This window comes from Haemaphysalis longicornis, unplaced genomic scaffold (genome assembly GCF_048455015.1).
Source record: "Haemaphysalis longicornis isolate Haplotype H1 unplaced genomic scaffold, Haemaphysalis longicornis Haplotype H1 scaffold_3, whole genome shotgun sequence".
NCBI classification, from domain to species: Eukaryota; Metazoa; Arthropoda; class Arachnida; order Ixodida; family Ixodidae; genus Haemaphysalis; species Haemaphysalis longicornis.
Window position 1 is genome coordinate 105,449,956 of NW_027526335.1, and position 26,047 is coordinate 105,476,002.

Genomic DNA, 26,047 nt, shown 5'->3' on the forward strand with positions numbered 1-26,047 from the left:
GAATCATTTGACCGAACATGCTGTAATGGGTAAGATGCACATCAGAAACACACCTGTTAACCCAAAAAGCAAACGCCAGATAGTTTGCATTCTCTTCCCGCTCTTTTACAGCGATGCAGTAAGGGCTTACACGACTTTGGCAGGAAGAGCGTATGAACAAAAAAGAGTGACCTGCGTCGGCCGGGAATCGAACCCGGGCCACCCGCGTGGCAGGCGAGTATTCTACCACTGAACCACCGACGCCGATGCAAGGCAGCAGAACTGGATACCGTTCCTCGTCTGGTTTCAAAACGAGTTTCTTTAATTAGGTCACTTCTGGTGTGACCGAACTCTCGGTCACTGCCTGCTGCCTACGACTTTGACGGATCATTCGACCGAATTTCCCGTAATGGGTATGACGCGCATCAGAAACACACCTGTTAACCCAAAAAGCAAACGCCAGATAGTTTGCATTCTCTTCCCGCTCTTTTACAGCGATGCAGTAAGGGCTTCCACGACTTTGGCAGGAAGAGCGTATGAACAAAAAAGAGTGACCTGCGTCGGCCGGGAATCGAACCCGGGCCACCCGCGTGGCAGGCGAGTATTCTACCACTGAACCACCGACGCCGATGCAAGGCAGCAGAACTGGATACCGTTCCTCGTCTGGTTTCAAAACGAGTTTCTTTAATTAGGTCACTTCTGGTGTGACCGAACTCTCGGTCACTGCCTGCTGCCTACAACTTTGACGAATCATTTGACCGAACATGCTGTAATGGGTAAGATGCACATCAGAAACACACCTGTTAACCCAAAAAGCAAACGCCAGATAGTTTGCATTCTCTTCCCGCTCTTTTACAGCGATGCAGTAAGGGCTTACACGACTTTGGCAGGAAGAGCGTATGAACAAAAAAGAGTGACCTGCGTCGGCCGGGAATCGAACCCGGGCCACCCGCGTGGCAGGCGAGTATTCTACCACTGAACCACCGACGCCGATGCAAGGCAGCAGAACTGGATACCGTTCCTCGTCTGGTTTCAAAACGAGTTTCTTTAATTAGGTCACTTCTGGTGTGACCGAACTCTCGGTCACTGCCTGCTGCCTACGACTTTGACGGATCATTCGACCGAATTTCCCGTAATGGGTATGACGCGCATCAGAAACACACCTGTTAACCCAAAAAGCAAACGCCAGATAGTTCGCATTCTCTTCCCGCTCTTTTACAGCGATGCAGTAAGGGCTTCCACGACTTTGGCAGGAAGAGCGTATGAACAAAAAAGAGTGACCTGCGTCGGCCGGGAATCGAACCCGGGCCACCCGCGTGGCAGGCGAGTATTCTACCACTGAACCACCGACGCCGATGCAAGGCAGCAGAACTGGATACCGTTCCTCGTCTGGTTTCAAAACGAGTTTCTTTAATTAGGTCACTTCTCGTGTGACCGAACTCTCGGTCACTGCCTGGTGCCTACGACTTTGACGAATCATTTGACCGAACATGCTGTAATGGGTAAGATGCACATCATAATCATACCTGTTAACCCAAAAAGCCAACGCCAGATAGTTTGCATTCTCTTCCCGCTCTTTTACAGCGATGCAGTAAGGGCTTCCACGACTTTGGCAGGAAGAGCGTATGAACAAAAAAGAGTGACCTGCGTCAGCCGGGAATCAAACCCGGGCCACCCGCGTGGCAGGCGAGTATTCTACCACTGAACCACCAACGCCGATGCAAAGCAGCAGAACTGCTTACCGTTCCTCGTCTGATTTCAAAACGAGTTTCTTTAATTAGGTCATTTCTGGTGTGACCGAACTCTCGGTCACTGCCTGCTGCCTACGACTTTGACGAATCATTTGACCGAACATGCTGTAATGGGAAAGATGCACATCATAAACATACCTGTTAACACAAAAAGCAAACGCCAGATAGTTTGCATTCTCTTTCCGCTCTTTTACAGCGATGCAGTAAGGGCTTCCACGACTTTGGCAGGAAGAGCGTATGACAAAAAAGAGTCACCTGCGTCGGCCGGGAATCGAACCCGGGCCACCCGCGTGGCAGGCGAGTATTCTACCACTGAACCACCGACGCCGATGCAAGGCAGCAGAACTGGATACCGTTCCTCGTCTGGTTTCAAAACGAGTTTCTTTAATTAGGTCACTTCTGGTGTGACCGAACTCTCGGTCACTGCCTGCTGCCTACGACTTTGACGAATCATTTGACCGAACATGCTGTAATGGGTAAGATGCACATCATAAACATACCTGTTAACACAAAAAGCAAACGCCAGATAGTTTGCATTCTCTTCCCGCTCTTTTACAGCGATGCAGTAAGGGCTTCCACGACTTTGGCAGGAAGAGCGTATGAACAAAAAAGAGTGACCTGCGTCAGCCGGGAATCGAACCCGGGCCACCCGCGTGGCAGGCGAGTATTCTACCACTGAACCACCGACGCCGATGGTCGGGAAATAGAACAAAAGTGTATTCACAGCCACTTTCGCAATGTCTGCCGGAATGTAGGTCATCGCAGTTTTTTCTTCGCGTGAACGCGTGTTGCGCCGCTAAGGGCAAGTTATCAACGTGTCTAGTGCTGTGAAGAGAAATCTTGGCGCCTTTTCAAGAAAGTACAGCATGCACTTGGCCTGGTAAACGGCAGAAATACATTTACTCTTATTCTTAATTCCACCGTGAGAGACTAAACTGTATCGATGTAGCATGTAGCGGAAACCATCATCAAGAAAATATCTGCCATCAGTGATTTGTTGCTTTCTGTTAGCGTAAACACTGCCTTCTGAGCAACCTTCGCTCTCGTCAGCTTGAGGCACCACGTGGTTCATATTCGATGCCTACCTCTTTCGTGTTTCACCGAAGATTGCCCTATGTATTTGCATTAAAACACAGCTTTTACAGGCAAAAAATCAATCTGATTCTGGGCTTCTTAGACTTTCGCACAACAGAATTACAAAAAAACCTTCACTACCGTGATTCTGTGCTTTCTACAGGCTCCTTAAGTCCTGCAGTATATTACAATCTTTTTGAATTCGTACCCGTATCTTTTATAGGTTCCAACATGTATCACTCTCACACCCAACCCCAGCGTATAGGACAAAAGGAAGCATGTAGAAGTTGTCGCCGGGCGTCCGCTTTTGCCGGGTAATTGTAGAGAAATTACCGAGTATACCATAGAGTGATTTTTAGCATGTTACTGCTCTTGGACATAGCTTCCTGCCCGTAAAGCATTGCGTTTAAAAACCTGGTTTCTTTCAACTTCAAATAACTGCAGTCTGCGTCCGAAATTGGTGCCGGTGTAGGTATAACAATGCACTATTGTCCAAGGTAGCCACACAGTCGACGACCCGTATTTCTTTTGACATCGCACGGACCACAAGTAGTATGTGCAGACAGACATTCGGTCCAAAAAATATAAATAAAAAAGCACGGGTTCCAAAAAAACGCTTGGCAGTCAGGAAATTGGGGTCCGAAAACTATGTCGGGGACTGCAAGATTACAACATGTGTGTTATGATTGAAATGGGCATAAAAACATGTGTGCCGAGCCTTTCCGGGGAAGCTTCTAAATTGCGAGGAAAGCTGCCACTTAATTCAGTCAGTTCGAGTTGTCGATTACTTCTCTCTGGCACTACACGTAGCCATTCTCCTAGTTGGCCCAGTTGGTTAAGCTACTGCTCTATGATGACAGGGGTTCGGACTTCAAACAGCAGACCTGTTTAAGCTTGATCTTGGTCCGGTTGTATTCACACAAAAAAAACAATGCAGGGGCACCTGAGCGGGGTCCTCATGAGGAGCGCCCGGTATCATTCGGTCTTGCGCATGGGCTTGCGCCGCGTGACGAGCTCGCAAAAGATAATTAAAAAAAATACCGAGCATACTAAGATGCGCCCGCGGGGAGCGTCTGGCGTCGTTCGGCGTCGTCCAGCTCGACGCCGGAAGATTAACTCCGAATACACCACCGTTCCAACTTCATCATACTGAGTATGATGAAGTTGGCACCCCTTCAGAAGATAGAGCCCTTAAATACCTTACATTCTCCTCCCTGCGCTATCAAGACGCCACGTATCCCCTCGCCAACCATATGCCTTCCCCCGCCAACACCACCGTCGGCGTGCTCTTTGACCTACCGCTCTCTGACGACCCGGACACCATCCTACGCAGTCTTGTGGACAACAACCTGGCTCTGCAAATACACGACGTCAAACGCCTGCACAAAACTCACCTTGTTCAAGTACTTTTCAACGGCACCCTTGTTCCTTACTGGGTACGCTACAGAGCCGCTCTCCTCCGCTGCTGCCCCTTCAAACGCAAGTCTGAGGCATGTTTCAACTGCTGGACCCCCGGACACAGGAGGGACGTTTGCCCAAACTTGCCACCAACCCCACGCTGCACCACTTCCGGCACCACCAACCCCGCCGAACAGCCCCCCTGCAAGCCGTCATGCATTCTCTGCGGAGAAGGCCACATCACGGGAGCAGCAGGCTGCGCCAAAAGGTGCCAGCTGCGACGCACCCAGAAACGACCCCCAGAGCGGAACTCGCAGTCGGACCGAGCCAAAAACTCCCCAACTGCATCCGGCACGGCACCCCTCACCCCTTCCCACTCATCGAAGACCTACAGCCAAGTCCTCACGCCAACAGCAGGACCCACCAGCAGCTGCACTTCAACTCAGGTGAGCTCCCGGGGTATGCTCCCTCCCTCAACCCTCCCTCACGCAAACACAACTACCACACCCACCGTCCCCTCACAATACGAAGCACTCATCAAGGAAATACAGTCACTTCGAGTAGAGGCCACCCGCCTTCGACAAGAAAACGCACTACACCGCCAGCAGCAACACAGCCATTCCAAACCCCCTCTACTCGCCCCACCAGCCCAACCTCGACCCTACCACCGTCCCCACCCAAACGCCACCTGTCAAATGCAAAGCCCCTTCGTCAGAAACGGGTTATGACAAATCAGACAAAATCCCCCCATCTAGCACTAGCTTTTGAGACACAAGGACAAGAGTACCTAAACCTCCACTAAACCATCGTAGCCACCCAGACAGCAATGCAAGACTCAATTACTGCCCTCCATATGGAACTCCTTACATGCATGAAGGAACAATTACCTCCCAAATACGCCAAATCATTCTCTGACCCCACCTGCTCCGCCCCTCTCCCTGATGACGATGACTTGGAAGAAGATACGTGAAGACTACCACATCTGGCAATGGAATTGCAGGAGCTTTTCACCCAAAAGAGCAGTCCTACAGACCCTCTTATCCACCCATAAGAAATGAAGCGCTATTTATGAGCGGCGGTTAAAGCGAGTTGTGAGATATATATGGTACGCTTAACATCGCAGAAGGGATGCTTACGAAAAAAATTCAGGGAAGCTTGCACTCACGCGCAAGATTTGAATAGCCAAGCTGTTGCAGGTGAGCATTGCCGGACACATGGTTAAGCTTCAGTATCATTGTTCACTTGTATAGTTGTGGTGCTAGTAATCGTCGTCATATGCGCCGAAGAGGCTGCAAATAATCCCAATCATTGTAGACCTCCTCAAGCTGAACTGGCGAAGCGTGCACTAAGTCTCGCAAGGCTTAAACCATAGCGAAGCTGCAGGATTTATTTATACGTGAGCACGGAAGGACAAATTACCACGCATTTGTGGAAGTTTGAAATTGTTTATTTACATGTTCGGTCGTTGCTTTGCGCTGTGCTAGTAGTAGTCATCGTCACATGCATCGATATGGTCGTGTCCGTCATGCCAAGCATTACAGGCGCGGTACCGCTTGACGATAGCACTGGAATTCCTTTTTTTTTTCTTTGTTAAAGCCACTGAGCGAGCCAGAGAGTCGGCGTCCACAGCGAGGCACGCGCTCATGCGCGCTTGGCATTTTATTTTCTCACGCATCGTGGTTTTATGCCTGTTTTTTATTTATTTTTAGTTTTTTTTTGCTAAAGCCTCTGCGCGTGCCGGGAACGCTCGGCGGATGCCTAGAGGGATGCGGTCACGAGCGTACAGCATTCTCTTTGCATTTTTTTCCTGTAACGGCGCACTAACAGCTTTTGCAACACTTCCGCTGTTAAAGAAAAAAAATAAGAACCTTGCGTCGGCCGGGAATCGAACCCGGGCCACCCGCGTGGCAGGCGAGTATTCTACCACTGAACCACCGACGCCGACGTTTTCCGCGTTAGAAGCAAACCTACGCACAGCCGGTTCTGTAAAGCCGGTTATAGTATCTAGGCCACTGCGTCTTTTGTCAGTGCCGTAAGTATGCTCTGCCCCGCTGCATGTAACTTGTCAATTTAAAGCGCCCCTGAATGAAAATTCTGCCGCACCATGAAAAAAAAATCAGTGTGCCCTCATGCCGTAATACACGTTGCAAATACACGTCCATCCTTTTACACTTGTAAAAGCGGGGTGGTACTCAGCTCGAACTGAAGTTTCCACCATTTCCCGCAAAGATATCGGTGGGACGTAGCCTTCGTCGTTTCTTGGTGTGACCTTTGCCGGCTTCGAGAACCATGCGCCTCGGTGGCATCCTCCAGTAGTGTTCGTCACGTGCCTTTTACGTGGTATAACCAAGAGTCGACCCAAGAATGCCCATTATTTGGAACTAGACTGAGACCCGTCTCGGTGTAGTCGGTTGTTCTGACATTTCGGTTGTTTTTCACGTGTTTTCAAAAATAAAACGAAAAGAAATGGTTTACTAGGCTGTTTTTGAACAAATTAATTACTAGTATATAGGTTCATGGACAAGCTGGTGTTGCACTGTTAAAAAATTCATAGCGCATGCGGAAAAGGACAAAGCGCTTCGTGGTGTCTCTCCTTCGTCGTTGTCCAACATGCGCTTAAATTTTTTCTAGAAAAAAAACTGTTCGCAATTAGTTCTCAATATTACTAGACTTATTTGTAGTCGTACCTCCGCAGACAAAAAGAATAACTGCTACATTTTAATCACATACAATGAAAGGTTGTTCTATATAGATTTGTGTTTGACAGATCGCAAGGTGAGATGTATGCCTGTCTATAGCAAAAATTATTGTCTGTAGGTAACATACGTACGTATGCTAACAACACCTGCACCACAAATCAAACCCGCTTGTTGCACCCTACGGCTAAGATGTTGCAGATAAAGCCAGAAATCACAAAGACAGTTAAGGTGTTAGGCTGTTGCGCTATTTTAAGACAAATCTGATTTATTCCACTACCTATGCGTCTCTAATCATAGGGGCGAGACTAAACGAACGAGGAGACCAATAATTTTATGGCGGGATGAAACAAACTTTTGGCGGCAAAGAATGAATTAGGGCAGCGCAGTGTATTAGCGGGAATTAAAAGAAGAAGCCTTCATCCTGCAGTAGGCAATAAATCAGCTGATTACAATGATAATAAGAGGGGAGGTGGGTGAACGTTCTTGAAAAGGAAAAAAATTAAAGTATGACTTTTGGCTGGTTTCAAGGAACTTTTTTCCTTTCGACCTTATGTCACGACAGATCTTAATTACCATAAAGACCACCTCCTTATAACCTACAGGGGCGGAATGATGTCCGGTATCAAGGTTACGTCCGTAAGAGTCAGTGGCGGATATCCCGCTCTTTACAAATGTGGGCAAGAGACGAGGGGCGGCATGATCCTCCTCCTTGTGCCGTGTGACCCACTTCACGCAGCGTAGGTTGAGTGAGTGAGTGAGTGAGTGAGTGAGTGAGTGAGTGAGTGAGTGAGTGAGTGAGTGAGTGAGTGAGTGAGTGAGTGAGTGAGTGAGTGAGTGAGTGAGTGAGTGAGTGAGTGAGTGAGTGAGTGAGTGAGTGAGTGAGTGAGTGAGTGAGTGAGTCAGTGAGTGTTTACGAACACACTTGTGGTTGCATTGTTTTCTGTCCTCTTACCAACAGCTTGGACAGCAGTTAACCGCGACTTTATCGTTCTGACTTGTACTCTGTGTCCAGTACTGCTGCAGCGAAGCATTGCGGGGCAAAAGTTTCACAAAGCTTGGCAAGAATTCACGCATTGTTCAATATTCTTGCAACTGCATACGAAACAATGCACAATGCTCCGCCATAGCAGCAGCAATACAAAGGGTATGAGGGTTGCTATTGAAGTAGACAAAAACATAAATGAAACAACCCCGCCCAATGTTCGGCTGACGGCCGCTTATTTGAAATATCTGATGTATTCGGTTACTGAACGTTTCTACGCAAAATAGAGGATTTATGTACTGGATTAAAGGGTTACGACCGTCTTAAAATAGCATAATTTCACCTATAGCCTCACGTCACGGCATGACACTTTTTTCTTACACCGAGCCACGCCCACAGTATAAAATAAGGCACCAGTTGCGGCAAGACATCTGGTGCCGTCTCTGTCATGACTGTCATGCGATCTTCAGGATTAGCTGCACTACAAACACCCAACCAAAACGAAATAGCAGCTAATGGGGGAACGTATTGCGAATGTTGTTTTCGGATGATTTTTTTTGTCGGGCTATACCACTTCAGGGTACCATTGTGGTCCACCAAACGGAATACGAAGTTCATACAAGATGAAAGTTTTTTTTTTTTTTAAAGTGTGGAGTCATACCTTTTTGCTACAGCGCAGTTGTTCTGGCTGTGGTGTGCGTTCGAAAGTTGCCAACTCCATGAAAAAGTATCATATACAAATTCACGATATCACAGACAATTCTTATAGGTTTATTTCATTGGTATATCCACCCTGAGAATCCCGCCTTTCCGCATTTCGTACGAATTTTACCGGAGCTATAGAATTAACAATGAAACAGCAACAAAAAGTAATCTCAAGGAATTACGCGCCAATTATGCGCAAAAGAATTACGCGCCAATTCATCAAAGAATTGGCGCGTAAGCCATTGGTCCACACCACCGAAACCCAGCGCGAGCCCTTGACGCATAATCATGACACTGAGAAGAACTGCTACCATCGTACCGAACTGGCGCGCTTCGTTACATCCGCACCATTGTCATTCCAGCATTGCACACCGTCATTTCCCGCTCCTACGCAGGGGCAGAACACTGTCACACCGCAATAAACAACGTTCGCACCAACAAAGGAGGGAGATGGTCCCGACGATGTTATTGTCCATCCATGTGATGTAGCATATGCACCGGGCGTCAAGAAGTTTAGTCCTCACGGCGAATTGCCACAACCGATGTTGAAAAGCCACGGCCGCCGATAGCTGTTTCGACTCTACCGCACAGAGTCTTCTTATCACGTCTTGCGCGCCCCGAGCTCTGAGCCTCTACCGCACAGTCTTATCACGTCTTGCGCACCCCGAGCTCTCATGCCGACTGTATACGTGTGGCGCCTTCAGAGTCGGGCGCGCGCCGCCTTTCTTGGAGCAGTGCCGACAACATCCTCTTCCGCTCTGATCGTCTTGCGCGCGACGCTCCGCCGCCTTCTAAACTGCCGTCCAGCTGCCTGGCGACTCGGCCGCCGATTCAAGGCCGGTGTGGAAGGAGAGTTTGTGTCTGCTATCGTAGGGGTCACGGGGTCACTGCTCGTCACTTTGGCCCCTAGAGTTGAAGTGCAGTTAAGGCTGAAAGTTGGGCTTATTGGTTTTGACGTGAATTAATCACCCACAGCGAACGCCAAGTGCGATCGCCCAATGTTCTGAATTTTCCGACTATTTTTTTTCGCTCGTAATATGTATTCGATTGTGGAACAATCTTTGTTAGCTGCTTGCACTCTCCTTCACTTGTACTGGGGCAGTTGGCCAGCAATCATTTCCATACCCGCTGATTTCATTGGGACCGGCAAAGGGATGAATGGTCGCACGAAACATTCTTGCTCTTGAAACTTGTTTTCGGTAATATTCACGCAGCATCCGTACGACATGAGCAAGCAAGAGTTTTTTTACTAAAAAAGTAACATATATTTCGCAGCCAACATTAGGGAAAGGGTGCACTCTGCTCTTTCTTTTTCAAAATTGGCGTAAGGTAGATAGGAAGATGGGTAGTATGCACAATAAGGGACCACGCGCTGCTGCGACACTGTCCAGCCTAAAATCACAAAAGGAATACCGCAAAAACCAAACAAGTATTCCTGTCGTACGACAAAAAAACTATGTTGTGATGACAGAAATCTTGTTGCTACGACAAAGCCTGTTGTTACGACACACATTATTGTCGCAACAACAAAGTCAATTTTCTCAAAGACAAACATTTCTGTAGTCACAACAGTACTGCCACTTACGCTACACTTCACAATGTGCAATAACATTCAAACCATGTGCAACTACTGATAGAGCATCTAGATAACGACAGGACAGGAATTCGGCACGACGGAACATCAAAATCGGGACAGGAATACCACACACGACAGAGCATCAGAATCGCGACGTGACAAGAATACGACAACACGAGAGTACGACACGCGAAAATAAGACAAAACTACAGAATCTTTTCTTGTCATCTGTTTCGACTGGGTCCCTTGCAATTCGAACAGCATATGCACCGACGTTGACAATCCGGTGCGTCCTGAATGCCTTTCGCGAATGAATTGGGGGCGGTGAGTAGTTTTAGAAGACGGAACGGAAGGGGAATCAACAAAAAAAAAATCTGCGTCGGCCGGGAATCGAACCCGGGCCACCCGCGTGGCAGGCGAGTATTCTACCACTGAACCACCAACGCCTTTTTTTTTCTTTATTACATAGGAAAATACGCTCGGACGTTGCAGTACGACGAATACAAGAAAACAAAATTATACCCTGAAGTTATGAGAAGCAAATATACATCAAAATTCAGGCAAACACACACGAGCGTTCAAAAGAGGGAACCAGTCAGGTGGTTGATCAAGCGAACTATACACACTATGTACAAATGCCACAGTTTCTCGGAAATAAGACTTAGTTGATCTTGGTGGCTCAGCATGCCTATCACATAAGCGGCATCGCCACAGATTGTACAAACCAATCAACACGAACATGTCATAAGGTGGCTCACCAGGATAGTCGAATGGCAAAAATAGGTGGGCTGAACCACCGACGCCGACGGCTTTGCCTTCGGTCACGAACCTACGGAAAGCCGGCTTTGTAGCTCCCGTTATATTATCTAATCTAGGTCACTGCTTTTCTTGCCAGTGTTATCAGCATGCCCTGCACCGCTGCATCCAATTAGCGAGTTTGCAAATTGGCAGCAGGCCAGTAGGGATTAAGACGACCCCCGTTCAAGTTGAGATTGACACAGGAGATGAAATGTTTGCGCAAACAATTCCTGCTATTCAAAATCGTTTCCTGGTACAGTCAAACAGCCATCGTATGGCAGTTTCCTGAGTGGGAAGACCGTTGGAAAGGATTCAGCTGCATTGTTTTGCGCCTCGCTAGTGGTTGTAGTTTAGCAGATCGTCAAACTGATCAGTATTAATAAAACGGGACCAGGCCCAGCTGCGCCACTGAAACAAGACCTACATTTAGAAGGGCATTCCTAAACCGCCTTGATATTGCCTCAAATGAAAAATGTCGGACGCGTTTCTTAGGACGGTTTATCAGCTGCGACTTGGAAGACTTTTGCCTGAATTTGTTGTGTGCTCTGAGTACATGAGGGGAACTGTACGTGGATTTTTTAAGGAAATGGTGTGGTCATACCGTTTTCTTTCAGTGCGTTTTTCTTTAGAGTACTTAAGCGGGGTGAGTCGGAAGAAACTGTACAAGGATATCGTGGAGAGTGTATTGCCAGTGCCAATATACCGCAGCAAGTGTAATCTAAGGCCTGAGAGAGATGTACTTAAGCGGGTGAAAAGAATGACGGTCCCAGGTGGAGTGAAATCTTTCTTTTTTAAACTCCATACTGGAACACTGCAAGTAAAGACCTGGATGGAGGAAAAGGGATGGTTTGTGCCATGGGGTGTGCACTGTTTTCTGTGTCGAAAGCCAGAAACAATTGAGCACGTGTTCTTGGACTGTTGGGGGTGGGTGTTCTTTTGGGGTATCCTCCAGCGAACGCTCAAAAAAGATTTGCCTGGGGGTGCTTACGGTATTAGGTTTTTGAACGATGAAAATGAGGACGGTGTGCCGCTTGACACAATTATGCTGTATGGACTACATAGCATCTGGAGAAACCGGATGGCGGTACGCTACTCCGACCCAGATGCCAGAATCATCAGACACTGCTTCAAAGAGTCAATAGGTTCTTTCGTGCAGATACAGAAATTTCAGCCCTCTAAACCAGAGTGGCTACCCACAATTGAAGCATTGTTGGTAGTGAAAGAATATTGAAATCACCCCGCTTGCCCAAGAAGGGCTGCAGTTCTAGTGTTTGTATTGAGTATTGAGTGTACACATTATCAGTTACGTGTGTTTTTGTTTTGTCATCCTGTCAAGGAAGGGAACTAAACAAAAAAAAAGCGTCGGTGGTTCAGTGGTAGAATACTCGCTGCACGCGGGTGGCCTGGGTTCGATTCCCGGCCGACGCATTCTTTTTTATTTTTTGTGGGTGGACTCTGATTTCAAGAGCAGATTTAGCACTCATACAGCTTTATTATGAGCCGTGGTCGCTTTCTTGTTGTAATTTTTCTTGTCGTAAAAAGTTAATAGAGAGAACAGGCTGCTTTCAGAAATTATCGTCAATGTCTGGGAGACTTGCGCGGTTGAACGGATGCCGTGAATTTAAAAAAATGGTTTTGACTAAGCAAGAGATCTTGTAACTGCGCGTTTGATATAAAAGATGGAAGCCAAATGATTGTTTGTGGCTGTCAGCATGCGATGCACGTATTGCATTTCGAAACTTTTGCACCTATCATGATTTCACGATCGGGATACACAGCAGTGCAGTCGAAATCACCGGCCGATTCCCGCGTGTGTTACGGAAGCCATCAAAGTTCCAATTATACAAGTTTAATACCAATAAGAACTATCAGGATCATGATTACACGCGCTCGGAAGAAATCAATTCCACAAATTAGTAACGGCTTATTATGAAACGAAAGCAAAGCGTTTTGTGTCATTGCTAAGTAAGGCTTGGGTTTGGGCTATAGCCAACTATAGTTGGCCAACTATAGTTGGCTATACATCGTTAGAAAGAACAGCGGAAGGACGCGGACGACAGACCGTACACTGCACCGCACCCTCTCAGGTGCGGTGCAGTGTACGTTAAACATATGGGGAGATGTCTCAACGAACGCCTGAGGGAGCACGCGTATGCCTTACGCGTCGGCACCAGGAGAAGTGTTGGTGCACCCCACCGCTTTTTGAGAACACCAAGGGTCTTAAGCACTACTTGGGAGCGCGCACGCGCGAAATTTTTGAAGCTTACATGATAGCGAAAAGAGGCGACACGTGCGTCAGTCAGCCCTCGGTTACTTTGCTACAGAAGGAGTCAGTTCCTAGTAAAAGCAGCGCTTGTACTGTCTTTTTTACGTTCTGTCGTCCGCGTCCTTGCGCTGTTCTTTCTAACGTGTTAACGAATTGAGAGTTCCTTCACTGGGTAAACGCGAGGGGTAGGGCTCGAGCAGCCAGAAAGTGCCCGTAGTTCTTTGTGGTTATCTATGTTTAGCCACCCCTTCGGGATCAACGGACGCAGGTTGAGCTCAGTGCCGTTTGCGCTTTTACAATGGTCTACAAGCGCGATATCGAGCATCGGTATCAGTCGACAATACTTGGCCAGTCTGGACTGGACTGGACTGGAAAGGACTTTATTCACATCGATCCTGTAGTGGGCGGGGGTTTGTTATGACCCCCGTCCCGACGTGGCCGGTCGTCGCATCTTCTTCGCTACCCTAATTGGCGCAGGCCCCTTTACGGAGTCCGTGCTTTTCGAGTGCAGTGAAGACCTGCTGGATGGCCCACTCTTGCTTCGTCTTGTCTCTTGATTCGATGGCTTCCTGTAGTTGTGCCGGGTAATCTTCGAAGCTGGCGCCTTCTGGGTCGGTGGCGCAGTCCCACATGATGTGCCACCGGTTGGCCGGCCCCTTTTTGCATACCTCGCATAGGCTGCATGTGTACTCCTCTGGGTACATGCGGTGTAGTGCCGCCGGCGAAGTGACCGACGCCGTCTGTAGCTGTCTGAGAATCGTCGCCTCTTCGCGGCTCAGGGCCCGATGGGGCGGGGGATATTCTCTTCTGGACAGTCGCGCGTTTTTTAATGCTTCACCGTAACCTCGGGCCCTATCTTTGGTCTCTGTCCACCATTCCCACTCGGGGCGGCTTTCCACTCTGGGGGCGCGGTGTGTTAGTGCGCGCGCCTCCCTGTGGGCCGTCTCGTTGTGGTTCGGTGCGTGCGACGAGCATTCGCCCGCGTGCGCCGGAATCCACCTGACTTCTACTCTCCGGCCTTCTCGGGTACCCGACTTCTTGATGATCTTGATTGCTTTGCTGCTTACGCGTCCGTTCGCCAGGTTTCGGACGGCTTCTTGGGAGTCACTCAATATTGTGTCGCAGTCGGCTTCGGTCATTGCCGGGGCTATGGCGATTTCCTCGGCCTCCGTGGCGTTCTCGCACCTTGCGCTCGCTGCCATGGCTTTTCTTCCTGTTCTTGCATTGATCGTGACCGCGACGTATCTGCCTTTGCCGTAGTCCGCCGCGTCGACGTATCTCGTTCTCGGGTCGTCGCCGTGTTGTTCGACGATGTACTTGGCCCTCGCCCTTCTCCTTTCTCGGTTGTATTCTGGGTGTACATTCGTCGGTATGGGGCTCATGCGTATGTTTGCGCGCGTTTCTGGGTCGAGTTCTTGCAGTTGTCTTCCCATGGCTCGGTGTCCTTGGCCCAGTGTCTCAAGAATGGTTCTGCCTGTCTTGGTTGACGATAGCCGCTCTCGCTGCGCCTCCAGTTGCGCCTCGATGAGCTCATCGACCGTGTTGTGGGTGCCTAGTTGCAGGAGTCTCCTTGTACTCGTTGACTCGCTCAAACCCAGCGCTCGCTTGTGCATCCTCCGTATCATGACGTCGATTTTGGCCTTACTCACCGAAACTATGAAAATACAGTAGAATCTCGATAAACCGAAATCGCTTAAACGGAATTGCCGCTTAAACGAAACAGTTGCCTGGAATTTGGTGGGTTTTGTATTCAGATATCGTAAAAAAACTCTTGTTAATCGGAACTAAAATTTCCGCATCACCGTGTAAACGGAACCAGAAATGGAACCTCTTGTGAAATCCACTGGCATGATAATCAGCTTTTTAGGGTTCCGGCTGTTTCGTTCTTGTTTTTTTTTTCTTCCTCCATGCTTTTTTAGCCTTGTTGGCCTCGTAAGCCTTGTCTCGTAAGTGGTTAGCCGTGTTAGCGCAACGAATGCAACATCGCAGTTCTTGTTCCAGTCGTTCGGTCTCGATTCTAGACGCCGAGGCTACAGGGCTCACCTCCTGTCGCCTCGTTCGTGCCATCGTTGTGCCATTCGTCCTTCATTTCCACGTTGCCGTCTTCTAAATTCGGTGGCTCGTAAGCACTCGCGAAGTTGAGGCCTCTAGCCTCCGTGAAAATGCAGTAGCAAGGACTCAAACAAAAATAATTGACGCATTTTGTAGTGCACTGCGACTCATTGTTGCCAAATCAACTTTGTGAATGCTGTGCCTGCGCTTCTTGTAGTTTTCTTGCTTTCTGAAAACTATCAGCTACAGTCACTTTCTAATGGTTAGAGTTCCATGAAATGCCCTTAGAAGTGTGTACGCACATAAATTTGCACCTTAGAACATCTCTCTCAGTAAACGGAACTCCTGTTAAACGGAACTAATTTTTCCGGTCCCTTGAAGTTCCGTTTATCGAGAGTGTACTGTACTGCTAGACGATACAGGCAATAGAGGCAATACGCTGCGCAAACAGGAGGAGATAATGTCACGTAAGCCGGAACACGTATAGATAGGCTCACATGGTTGATTTATTTTGAGGGTTAACACGCCGACGCTGCACAGGCGATGGGGCGAGCCGTGGTGGAGGGCTCCGGAGTAACTTTGTCCACCTGGGGATTTTTAACGTGAGCCGAAATCTCGAGCACGCTGGCGTTCTAACTTTTCGCCCCCGCCAGAAAAGCGGGCGCTGCGGTCGGGAATCGAACCCCCGTCCTTGGGCTCACCGGCACAACGCCTTAGCCACTAAGCCACCACGGCGGGTTATACGCCTACCTCTTCACCATACTGTCGCTAAAAAGGACACTGAAGGCAAATAGCAAGTTGGAGACAGACGAAAGTTGAACGGCCGCGAAGCCCTCTCAGCGTTTATTCGGCGGCGAAAGATCGGAATCACGCCGTCGGAGCATACAACAAAATAACCTGTCCGCCCCACTCTTTCCTAACTTGCCACTCTGTGTGCGTCAATCATGGTGCCACATGGGACGTTAATGGTGGTCAAACAATTCGAATGTGCCCCGCAGCCGTTTACTTTTCCTACAAAATGTTTGGCGGACAGAGCTACCGCGCTGAGACCAACGATAGGGGCGCTCTTTTATTTGCATTCTCGTTAGGTATAATCGGGTTTTTTGTCACTTCGATGCACTCGACTTAACATCTTGGCGCCATCTGTTAGCTGAACTTGTGACAGCGTGCAACGGTAAATATTTTTCGTCCTGATATGGTAACACATATTCCGCCGTATGTTGAATGTTTTGCGAAGCGAGTTGCCTATTAGCCTATCTGCCAGAAGTGTACCTAGAGCTTTTGCGAGCTCCCAAACTACTGCTAACAGCGCCTTGGTGCCAGTATGGAATGAAACACGTGTATAACGTGATACAAATATCATTTTACCTATGTACGCACCGTAGTGGAAGCAAAGCAGCACACAATGCCCTGAATCAAAAGACCCGGTTTGACGCACACATTTTATTCAACTTCAAGACAATCAAGAAATGGTTTCGAACGAACGCAGCGTCACTGCATACGCTTTGAGGTGTAAGCGCGAAATTAACAGGCGATCGATGGCCCTTTTTTCGTCGTAAGGGTCGCTTCTTTCGATTTCTGGGGAGAACAAGTCACTTCATCCCGGCGCAAGTCGTGAAGGATCTTATAAAAATCGCTCACACAATACACAACTTGTGCCAGATTGCATAGTGGCTACTGATAATTCAAATATAGTAAACACAGTCCACCGGCAGGATCACGCAGTCGAAGTTCATCGTGAAGCGACCACAACACACACACAGCTTCGGCCAACGGCATGGGCACAAAACTGCGTTCAGGCAGACAGTGCTACGTGAGGGCGCGAAAAACTTGGTCAGACCAGAGCCTTCTAAGGCTCTGGGTCAGACCATCGCCTCCTGTATTTTAAAAATACACGAGGCGATGGCCAGACACAAATTACCGTCCACGGAAGATCGGAACAGTGGAAGGCCGACGCGCTACGTTCGGTCATAATGTAAACAGAGAGATAACAGACATGTGACTACGCGGAACCTGAAATAACAATAGCAATCGCCACCGGTACCGCGGCTTGGCAGCTTGCGAATATCAGCACGGATTGAATTATACGTAAGGTACATTTAAAATCGATTATGCCTTATGAAAGTTAACTCGCAAAGAAAGATTTGACGCGCTCCTTTGAGAGATTGTGTGCACCGTTCTCGTCCACCTGCTGCCGCAGCGACCAGTTGCACCTCGTATGGGCTCGGGAGTTTTTTATCCAAGTGAGCGAAATAACGAACTCCGGTTGAACTTCGGTGTTTCCATCAGATTCACCTCGATGTAGCGCACCTGTGGACACCGCTTTGGATATTGGGGGTGTATTTTTGACAGAGCTTCGGCCACTTCCATCGGGCGAGTGAGCTAGGCCTAACCACAGCAAGTAGGCCAAGTACGAGAACGACCATATGCAGACCTTGTCCGCCGACGACGGGGAGCGCGTTCCAGCCTCCCCTAGCCTCAACGCCAGCGCGACCGAAGACACTGCGATGCTGCAAGACTCCAGAGAGGTGAACACCCAGAATCCTCATCAGACTGTACAGCAAGTTGGATCGACGTCGCCACCAAAGCCCAGCGGCGACGGCGGCGCAAGGTCGACAGTGGGGCTGGTTCAGCGGCCGTTTCGCCCGCAACTCAGGCTCTCCCGCTCATACGTAAAACCACTCCCCGACCCAACCCAACTCCTAGAGATGACTTTAAGCTAGTGCTTCGCCGACAAGATAGCCTCAAGCTCGGGAACGTGGAAAATGCAGAAATTTCGCTATCTCTGCTCAACGCAATTAACTTCACGTGGCGCCAGGCCTACATTAGGGTGCGCCTCGACACCATGCAGAACATCGCAACTATAAGCACGCCATCGAGAGAAGCAGCCAACGCCTTGAGCCACATCACCCAAATCAAGGTTGGGAATTCTACTCATGTTGTCCCACTCTACGGACTGGCGCCAGACGATTCCGCCAAGAGTATAATTCGAGGCGTACCGGTGCGTTTCACCGAAGCAGAGATTCTAGCCAACATTGACCAAACTCAGTTCGAAATCTACGCTTGTTGCCGACTTGGTCAATCTCCGATCATCGTTCTCTCCTTCGCCGGAACCAGGGCCCCGTAATACGTCACACTGTACGGGGCAGAATACCCCTGCTCCTTGTACAAGAAGACTTTACCCGTTTGGACGCAATGCCACGAGTCCAGTCATTGAGCCATGGCTTGCCCACAGCCAAGTGTGATCGTCTGCCACAAGTGTGGCCTCCGGGATCCCCAGCTGGGTCACACCTGCGAGCCCAAGTGCAACCTGTGCGGCGGCTCCCACCTGACAGCGGCCAAGGGTTGCCGCAAGCGGTTCAAGGAGCCCTACCTGCTTCGGATGAGGGAGTTGGGGAAACGTCGAGTGGAGGAGCAGGCTTCCAGGAAGGACCAGTACGAGCAGCGGGGACGGCCACGTGACCGGTGTACCACCCCGGACAGGAGGAGGCGCAACAGCAGCTTGGGTTCCCAGTCCAGATCCACGTCAAGGAACAGAGCATCCGGCCCGAGCGCGGCGAACAAACAGGTGAGCTGGGCAGATGTAGCATCTCCTACTTTTCCCCTTTCGCCAGAATAATTCCGCCTCGACCAAAACAAACCCTCTTACACAGGGTGCCAGAAATGCGCACAACTTCAATCGCAACTCGAGCAGCAACGCGCACAGATTGCAGAACAGCACGCACTCATAGCCACTCTCCAAGCCCACCTAGAAGCAGTCGAACAAGCTCAATCCGCCAACGCAATTGAAAAGCGCAAGAGGCCGAATAGACAGGACAAACAGCATGATGCGTCAATGGACACAAGCCTCTCACTACATCCAAACACTGAGACACCAAGGCCAACGTCGAACCCCCCAGCCGCCGAAACCAGCCGGACACAGTACGACGAACAAACGACACAACCTCCGTGGTTCCAAACAGCTATGATCGACGTCGCCAAATCACTGACCGATGACATGAACGCCCAATTTAATGCTTTCGGACAGGACATACGAGCTTTCAAACAAGGCCTAAACAATGTCAGGCTGGAAGTGCAAAACCACATAGTTCGCATCGAATGGCTGGAAGACTGTACACTCAGACCTGACTCGGCACCAACAAGCCTTGTCTGACACGCAGAAATGGTGCGAATATGCTGGACTGACACTTTCCGTCGAAAAGACAGCTATTCTGCCTGTGGCCAGTGCTTGGGGCCGTCGCCGACTGGCGATGTCTCCAATCGCATTGCAACTCTGCGGGCGACCAGTACGCACTGCCACCTCACTTCACGTGCTTGGATTAGAAATTTATGCGTCTGGGTCAGCGTCTATGTGGATACGTTCAGCTCGCCAAAAAGCGGGACAGATGCTCCACCTCATCCGACGCATCTCACAGAAGTCTGGTGGCTCCTGTTCCGAAATGGCCCGTCTATTGGTGCGGTCTGTACTCCAGCCTCGGCTTGTTTACCAGGCACAATTCCAACACCTGAACCAGGCGGAGTGGGCTCAACTTGAGGCAATTAACCGAGCCGCAATTCGTGCAATTACCTGCCTCCCTAGGATAACACCGATCCCTGCTCTTCAGGCTGAAGCTCAAGTTAACACCTTGGATGAGCTTGTCCATCAGCGTCGGTCCGCCCGCATGCATAAACTCACCTTTGTTGCTGAGGCAGCGGCGTTAGGAAATTATATGGGTCGTTCACTACCCACACCTACAGCCTGCGTCGTTACCAGGCCACCTTGGCTATACCACCAGGTGACCGACAACAGGCCACTAACGCGACTTCACAATCGATGCAACGGACATACTGATACGCTTTTCGCGGTCGCACAAGAACTGGCGGCTGAGTCTCAACCCCAGGTGGTGCAGGCATTTGTAGACGCTGGAGCCAAGGACTACGTGGTGACAACAACACTACAATGTCCTTCCCACCCAGAGGCCTGTCAAACGTGCTTCTACGAAACACGCCGCACCCTGTCGTCTATGCTGGCTGAGCTTACGGCCATCCAGGACGGCTTGCAAGCACTAACTCCTGCTCTTCATCACGCCCCTGGAGGTACTACTTTACAAATTTATACAGACTCCACGGCGGCCATACGTGATTTACGTCGAGTGAATAACAACTCGGCTATCTCGAGGGATGTTCATGACATACTGAATACGTACCCCTGCCCTCTGCGGCTCTCGTGGGTCCGGCGAAATACGCTTCCCGCTCACATTGCGGCGGATGGTGCCTGCCTAACTGCATTTGTTCCACGACCATTGCCTTTACTGACATTAGATACCCCAGGACAGTTTTTACAAAGGAAAGAAGATCTTCGTCGCGCCACACGAGCTCTAATTCCACCGTGTGGAACGGACCTCCCTAGCCGACTCGCTCGCTGGGAGGTCTTGCTGCGAAGACTTCGTGTTGGTGTAGCCCTCTCTCCCGCTGTTACCCGGGAGTGGCCACCACGCTACCATGCCCCGTTCGACCAGAACTGCCCCTTTTGCACGGCTCCTGCCGAAGATGCCGACACAGAACATTTGCTGTGGACGTGCCCTTCATTGCAAGCGGCCAGAACACGACACCTTCGAGGCACAGGCCTCCACCCTGGCAGACCACTGGACCTCCATCGGTGGATATGGGAACCCCACCACCGCTCCCTCCTTGCGTTTGTTCGCGAAACGGGAGTTAACGTATACTTGTAGCATAGTATTTATGCCAACGGGCATACTATCGCAAAAAAAATGGCTGGAAGCTGGCTTTGCACGCGCCGAACGAGTTGACAGTACTAACTACCGCGCAAATAAGCATCCCACCCCATACACAAGGTATTCAAGACCGGAATACAGGGATACCATTGGACCTCACGATGCCGCCACGAAACAATAAGCCCGACGCAACGGCAGTTCTGCAATGAAATTGTCACGGCATAAAAGACAAGACGGGTGCACTTCTACAATACGTGTTATCCTTGAACGCACAACCAGATATAATAGCCATCCAAGAAACGAATGGAAACACCAGATTGCCTGGATATATAAAATACGCCGACCCGTCCGGGAAAGCAACAGCAACGCTCGCGCGGAGCAGCCTTTCGGCGACACAGCATCTTACCCCACAGAGGAACTGTGAGCATGCGCTTGTGGAGATCCACTCGCGCTCAACGAAGGAAAGGACCAACCTATTTATTCTTAACAACTACTGCCGCCCCTCGCCCAGGAAACCCGAAGTACAGGAAGCCGTAGCATTACAAATGAACCACCCCACACTTACACCTGGTTATTTTAATGCTCCACACCGGACGGGGGGGGTACAAGAACCCCAATAAAGGACAGGCGATAGTGAATATACTCAACCAAAAACACTTGTTCCTCCTGAATTAGCCTGACACCACAACCAGACTTGGCATCAGTACGTCAAGAGACAAGAACCCAGACCTCTCGTTGCTCGCAGGTTCACTCGACGTCTCGTGGATGACTACTGAAACTAACCTTGGATCAGACCAATATATTATCCGTCTTGTAATTAAAGGATGAAATTATAAAGCCCAAATCGGTGCAGCCCGCATTACCGACTAGGAACGATTTCGCAAGACCAGAATATCTCGGGAGGAATGCACAGAACTCTCGTACCAGGATTGGGTGCTGCAGATCGTCTCAGACATGACGACGCATACCCAAGTCATTACCACCACATACAAGAATCCCTCTGCAGACCGGAACCTAACCACCTCTTGGAGGCCCATCACAGTCTCACAAGAAGCTAGAAAAAGCAGCGCATAACCGCAAGCTCCGCAAGCTCCGCAAGAAAATAGCTGAGATAAACAAGCAAGCGAGAGAGTACGCAGCAGCCCTATGCACAGAAAATTGGCTCAAGTTTTGGGATGGACTCCAGGGCACGCTATCCACGAGGAAAACCTGGCAGCTGCTGCGTCACTTAGCCGACCCGCCGAAGAGCAAAGGCGAATCAGATCGTAGCATGACCCACACACTCAGCGCATACCAGGGAACTACGGACCAACTTCTGCAAGATCTGGGACGCAAATACCTGAAGACGAAACGTAACTTCACCCCTCCTTTATACACTGGGAACCCGAACGCCGAACTCGAAAAAAAGATACAGCTCTACGAAGTTAAAGCAGCCATCGCCGAAAGCAGAAAAAGCAGCGCCCTAGGACTACAACAGGTCCCCTACAAAATTCTGGTAAACTTTGACGACCAAGCCCTTGAAACACTCACGGACCACTTCAACAATGTTTGGACTGAGAGGGAAAGTCCAGCACAATGGAAGACGGCGGAAATCCGCATTTTACCAAAACCGGGGAAGTCATTATGCATCGAAAACTTGCGGCCAATTTCTTTTACGTCCTGCGTAGGCAAAAGTATGGAAAAGATAATACTGAAGCGCCTCCAGAAACACCTGGACGAGACCAAGCAGATGCCGGTCACAATGTTCGGATTCAGAAGACACCTCAACACCCAGGATGTCCTTATTCAACTGAAGGAGGAGATTCTCGTCCCCGCCACTCGTCACTCCCCGCGGGCGATCGTCGCACTTGATCTGAAGGGGGCCTTCGACAACGTGGCACACGAGGCAATCCTCCGGAACCTGAACAACACAGGCTTCGGCAAGAAGACACGACTATATTGTCGACTTCCTGTCCTACCGAAAAGCCATAATCAAGATCGAGGACGTCACCTCGGACCCCATCACCCTTGGCTGTCGGGGGACCCTTCAAGGCTCAGTCCTGTCTCCGCTATCGTTCAACATCGCGCTCATGGGCCTCCCGGGGCGACTGCAGACTATACCGAACCTAAGACACGCTCTCTATGTAGACGATGTAACCCTGTGGACGGGGACTAGTTCATTAGGGGTCTGCAGGACATTTTGCAACTCGCCGCCGATACGGTCAACCAGTATGCGAAGGAATGCGGATTGACTTGCTCCCCCCGAAAGTCAGAACTTCTTGTGGTTCGGCGCCGCCGGTGCAAACGAGAAGATGATGACATCCAGGTGTCCCTTGAGGAACAGGTCATCAAACCCTGCACATCACTCAAAATTCTACGTCTTCTGATACAATCGGACGCGAATAACGACCAAATGATACAGCGGCTTACAAAAACATCCGAACAGGTTTTACACATGATAAGAAGAGTCACCAACCGACAAAGAGGCTTGACAGAGAAAGACACACTTCGTCTCGTCCAGGCTTTCATCCTCTCAAGAATAACTTGCTCAGTGCCGTATGCAGTTTTAAACAAGAGAGAAACCGACAAACTTAACGCCGTCATCAGGAAAGCAACAAGCAACAAAACAAGCTCTGGGCATTCCAATAAGCGTGTCCACAGAGCGGCAATTTAGCTTTGGGCGACACAACACAGTCGATGAGCTAATTGAAGGTCCCCTGTCCAACCAAAAAGCTCGCCTCGCACAAACCCAAAGGGCCGGAAGGTCCTCGCGTGTTAAAATTTATGCCAGTGGGGGACGCTGTCTCAGCAAAGGAAATGCCGGAGAAATGCCGGAAGCACATCATAATCCGCCCACTACCGAAGAATATGCATCCTGTTCACCATAAGGGTAGGCTAGAAGCAAGAGCCAAAGCTCTGGGCAAAAAATATGAATCTCTGCTCACAGTGGTCTACACAGATGCAGCCGCATATCCCAGAAGACAAGCCACAGTAGTGGTGGTGACAACAAAGACAGACCTCGTCGCCGAGGCAACCCTGCCGCGAGCCTCAACAAAAGAAACGAAGAACTAGCCGTAGCCTTAGCTCTCTCACAAACGAAGGCAAGTGTCATAATTTGACTCACAAGAAGTATGCAGGAGTCTCACGTCGGGCTGGGTGGCTCCAATGACATACCGCATACTGTCAATCAAGCCACCAGACAGGGTAGTAGAAGTGGTGTGGGCGCCGGCCCACTCATCCATGGAGGGCGATGATCAAGCCCACCTCAAGGTTTCGTCGACCAGGCCGCGGAGGACTCACATGAACCTATGCCACTCACGACGTACCAGGAAATTACAGAGCACTACAAACTCTATCGCAGAACACTTGCGTTGCCCCGCCCGCAACTAACAAAGACCCAAGAAACTACGCTCAGACTTGTGCAAACAAACACGTATCCCCACCCAACACTGATACCCCTTATGCTTCCAAATCAACACCAAGTCCAATGCAAATTCTGTACTCAATCAGGAACACTTCGGCACATTATACTTGAATGCACCCGGAACCCTGATTTGCCACCTCCCCCCTTCCCCATTCCCCCGAGCACTAGAAGACGCTGCTGTCCAGCTCCCTCTTTTGCGATACGCTCCTGCTGGTTGAGAGAGCGGTAGCATCAAGGACGGCACATGGCTACCTGCAAGAAGGCTCCACTCTCACAAGGCTCTGCTAAATAAAGAAGTTTTTTCTCTTTCTCTCTCTCTCTCTATCAATGCTGCTGAGCGACTGATAGGTTCATTTTTTTTTCATTATTTACGCGATTATTTTCAAGGTACGGCCCCCAAAGCGGGTATATTTGTTTTCTGTGGATGCCGATCCATCTATTTGGACCAACTTCGATTTTGTCTTCAGTGTTCTTTAAGTGCAATCCGCGGAGTAGTCGCGCTCTGAATTGCCACATGCAACAGCCGCGTCTGGCTCCGAAGTAGTCCCAGTACTGGGTAAAGGGCAACGGTGGAGGGAAGAATGGTTGCGGACGATGCGCTTGGTATGTTCGCAGCGACAACGCTCACGTGAGTTACCTGGCAACGCTTTGCCTTGGTTGCACAACGTTGACACGCTAATAAGAGAAGTTGTAAAGGTCCCGCTTGCAATCCCTCGTTCCACTGGAACTATAAACCCTTTATCCACTTCGCCTGGACGGAAAAATACACTGCAACTCCTCAAATTCCGGACGAAAAATTGGCTGAGGTGGTTGTCTTCACCTTTTAAGCCTGTATTGCTGACAACACACTGAAAATGATCCTTTCTGCAGTGTCAAAAGAAGGCGGGTGCACCGTAAACACGACTCGCCTGTTAGCCTATGTTGTTGCGTGTATTTTAGACAGTCAGTCATGTCGCTGAAAAAAAAACAGCAATTAAGGGAGTACCCATCTCTTAACGCTGTAAATCCAGCATCCCCATTCAGAATCGCTCTTTCTGTGGTTTAAATTGTTAGAGAAAATTAGTTATATTATGTTTAGGCTAATGGATGAATAATATTCGTCACTAAAAATCCCTTCGGTATCTCAGCGCATGTGAGGCTTATCGACGAGTGTGTAAAAATCTCCACGTTGATCAGAAATCCAGATTAACCATATATGACGTGTTGTTTTGGGGCAAAGCCCAGAGATCAAGTTTTACACATTTGTGCAAGTTTTAAATATCAGCAAAATAAAGGGTTTGATGTCTTCACTAGCAACATAAATATCCATCCCACGAATTCGCTATAACCCATTTAGCACATTGGGCTCCCCCTGGAGTGCAATGAACGAAATGTTCAGAAATTTCGAGAGTAGTCTACCAATGCGTGAGCATTCCCACGGGCTGCTGCTCTGCTCCTCGTGTGTTTCTTTTTCTTTCATTCAACAAATTGTGTGCATTGACACTAACGTAACGGTAAAATGGTTAACTTCGCCAAATATGTAATTCTGCCGAAATACTGGGTTTCCACATGGTCGGTGCTTTTTGCCGATTTTTTTTTAATGCTGGATTTGTTTCGTCGGGCTTTTTAATTATTGTCTTCGCTGTGTGAACGCGTGATAGAAGATAAGCA

General features: G+C 49.4%; 10 non-coding genes across 10 annotated transcripts; 1 reads left to right on the top strand and 9 right to left on the bottom strand.

Moving 5' to 3' along the window:
- Positions 1-172: 172 nt before the first annotated feature.
- Positions 173-243, bottom strand: Trnag-gcc (transfer RNA glycine (anticodon GCC)). The gene has a single exon. It is a non-coding gene; the product is annotated as a tRNA-Gly (tRNA).
- Positions 244-535: 292 nt separating this feature from the next.
- Positions 536-606, bottom strand: Trnag-gcc (transfer RNA glycine (anticodon GCC)). The gene has a single exon. It is a non-coding gene; the product is annotated as a tRNA-Gly (tRNA).
- A 292-nt stretch (positions 607-898) lies between these two features.
- On the bottom strand, positions 899-969 carry Trnag-gcc (transfer RNA glycine (anticodon GCC)). The gene has a single exon. It is a non-coding gene; the product is annotated as a tRNA-Gly (tRNA).
- Positions 970-1,261: 292 nt separating this feature from the next.
- Trnag-gcc (transfer RNA glycine (anticodon GCC)) lies at positions 1,262-1,332 on the bottom strand. Its single transcript has one exon. It is a non-coding gene; the product is annotated as a tRNA-Gly (tRNA).
- A 292-nt stretch (positions 1,333-1,624) lies between these two features.
- On the bottom strand, positions 1,625-1,695 carry Trnag-gcc (transfer RNA glycine (anticodon GCC)). The gene has a single exon. It is a non-coding gene; the product is annotated as a tRNA-Gly (tRNA).
- A 291-nt stretch (positions 1,696-1,986) lies between these two features.
- Trnag-gcc (transfer RNA glycine (anticodon GCC)) lies at positions 1,987-2,057 on the bottom strand. The gene has a single exon. It is a non-coding gene; the product is annotated as a tRNA-Gly (tRNA).
- A 292-nt stretch (positions 2,058-2,349) lies between these two features.
- Trnag-gcc (transfer RNA glycine (anticodon GCC)) lies at positions 2,350-2,420 on the bottom strand. The gene has a single exon. It is a non-coding gene; the product is annotated as a tRNA-Gly (tRNA).
- A 3,652-nt stretch (positions 2,421-6,072) lies between these two features.
- Trnag-gcc (transfer RNA glycine (anticodon GCC)) lies at positions 6,073-6,143 on the bottom strand. Its single transcript has one exon. It is a non-coding gene; the product is annotated as a tRNA-Gly (tRNA).
- A 4,396-nt stretch (positions 6,144-10,539) lies between these two features.
- Trnag-gcc (transfer RNA glycine (anticodon GCC)) lies at positions 10,540-10,610 on the bottom strand. Its single transcript has one exon. It is a non-coding gene; the product is annotated as a tRNA-Gly (tRNA).
- Positions 10,611-12,321: 1,711 nt separating this feature from the next.
- Trnac-gca (transfer RNA cysteine (anticodon GCA)) lies at positions 12,322-12,390 on the top strand. The gene has a single exon. It is a non-coding gene; the product is annotated as a tRNA-Cys (tRNA).
- Positions 12,391-26,047: the final 13,657 nt, after the last annotated feature.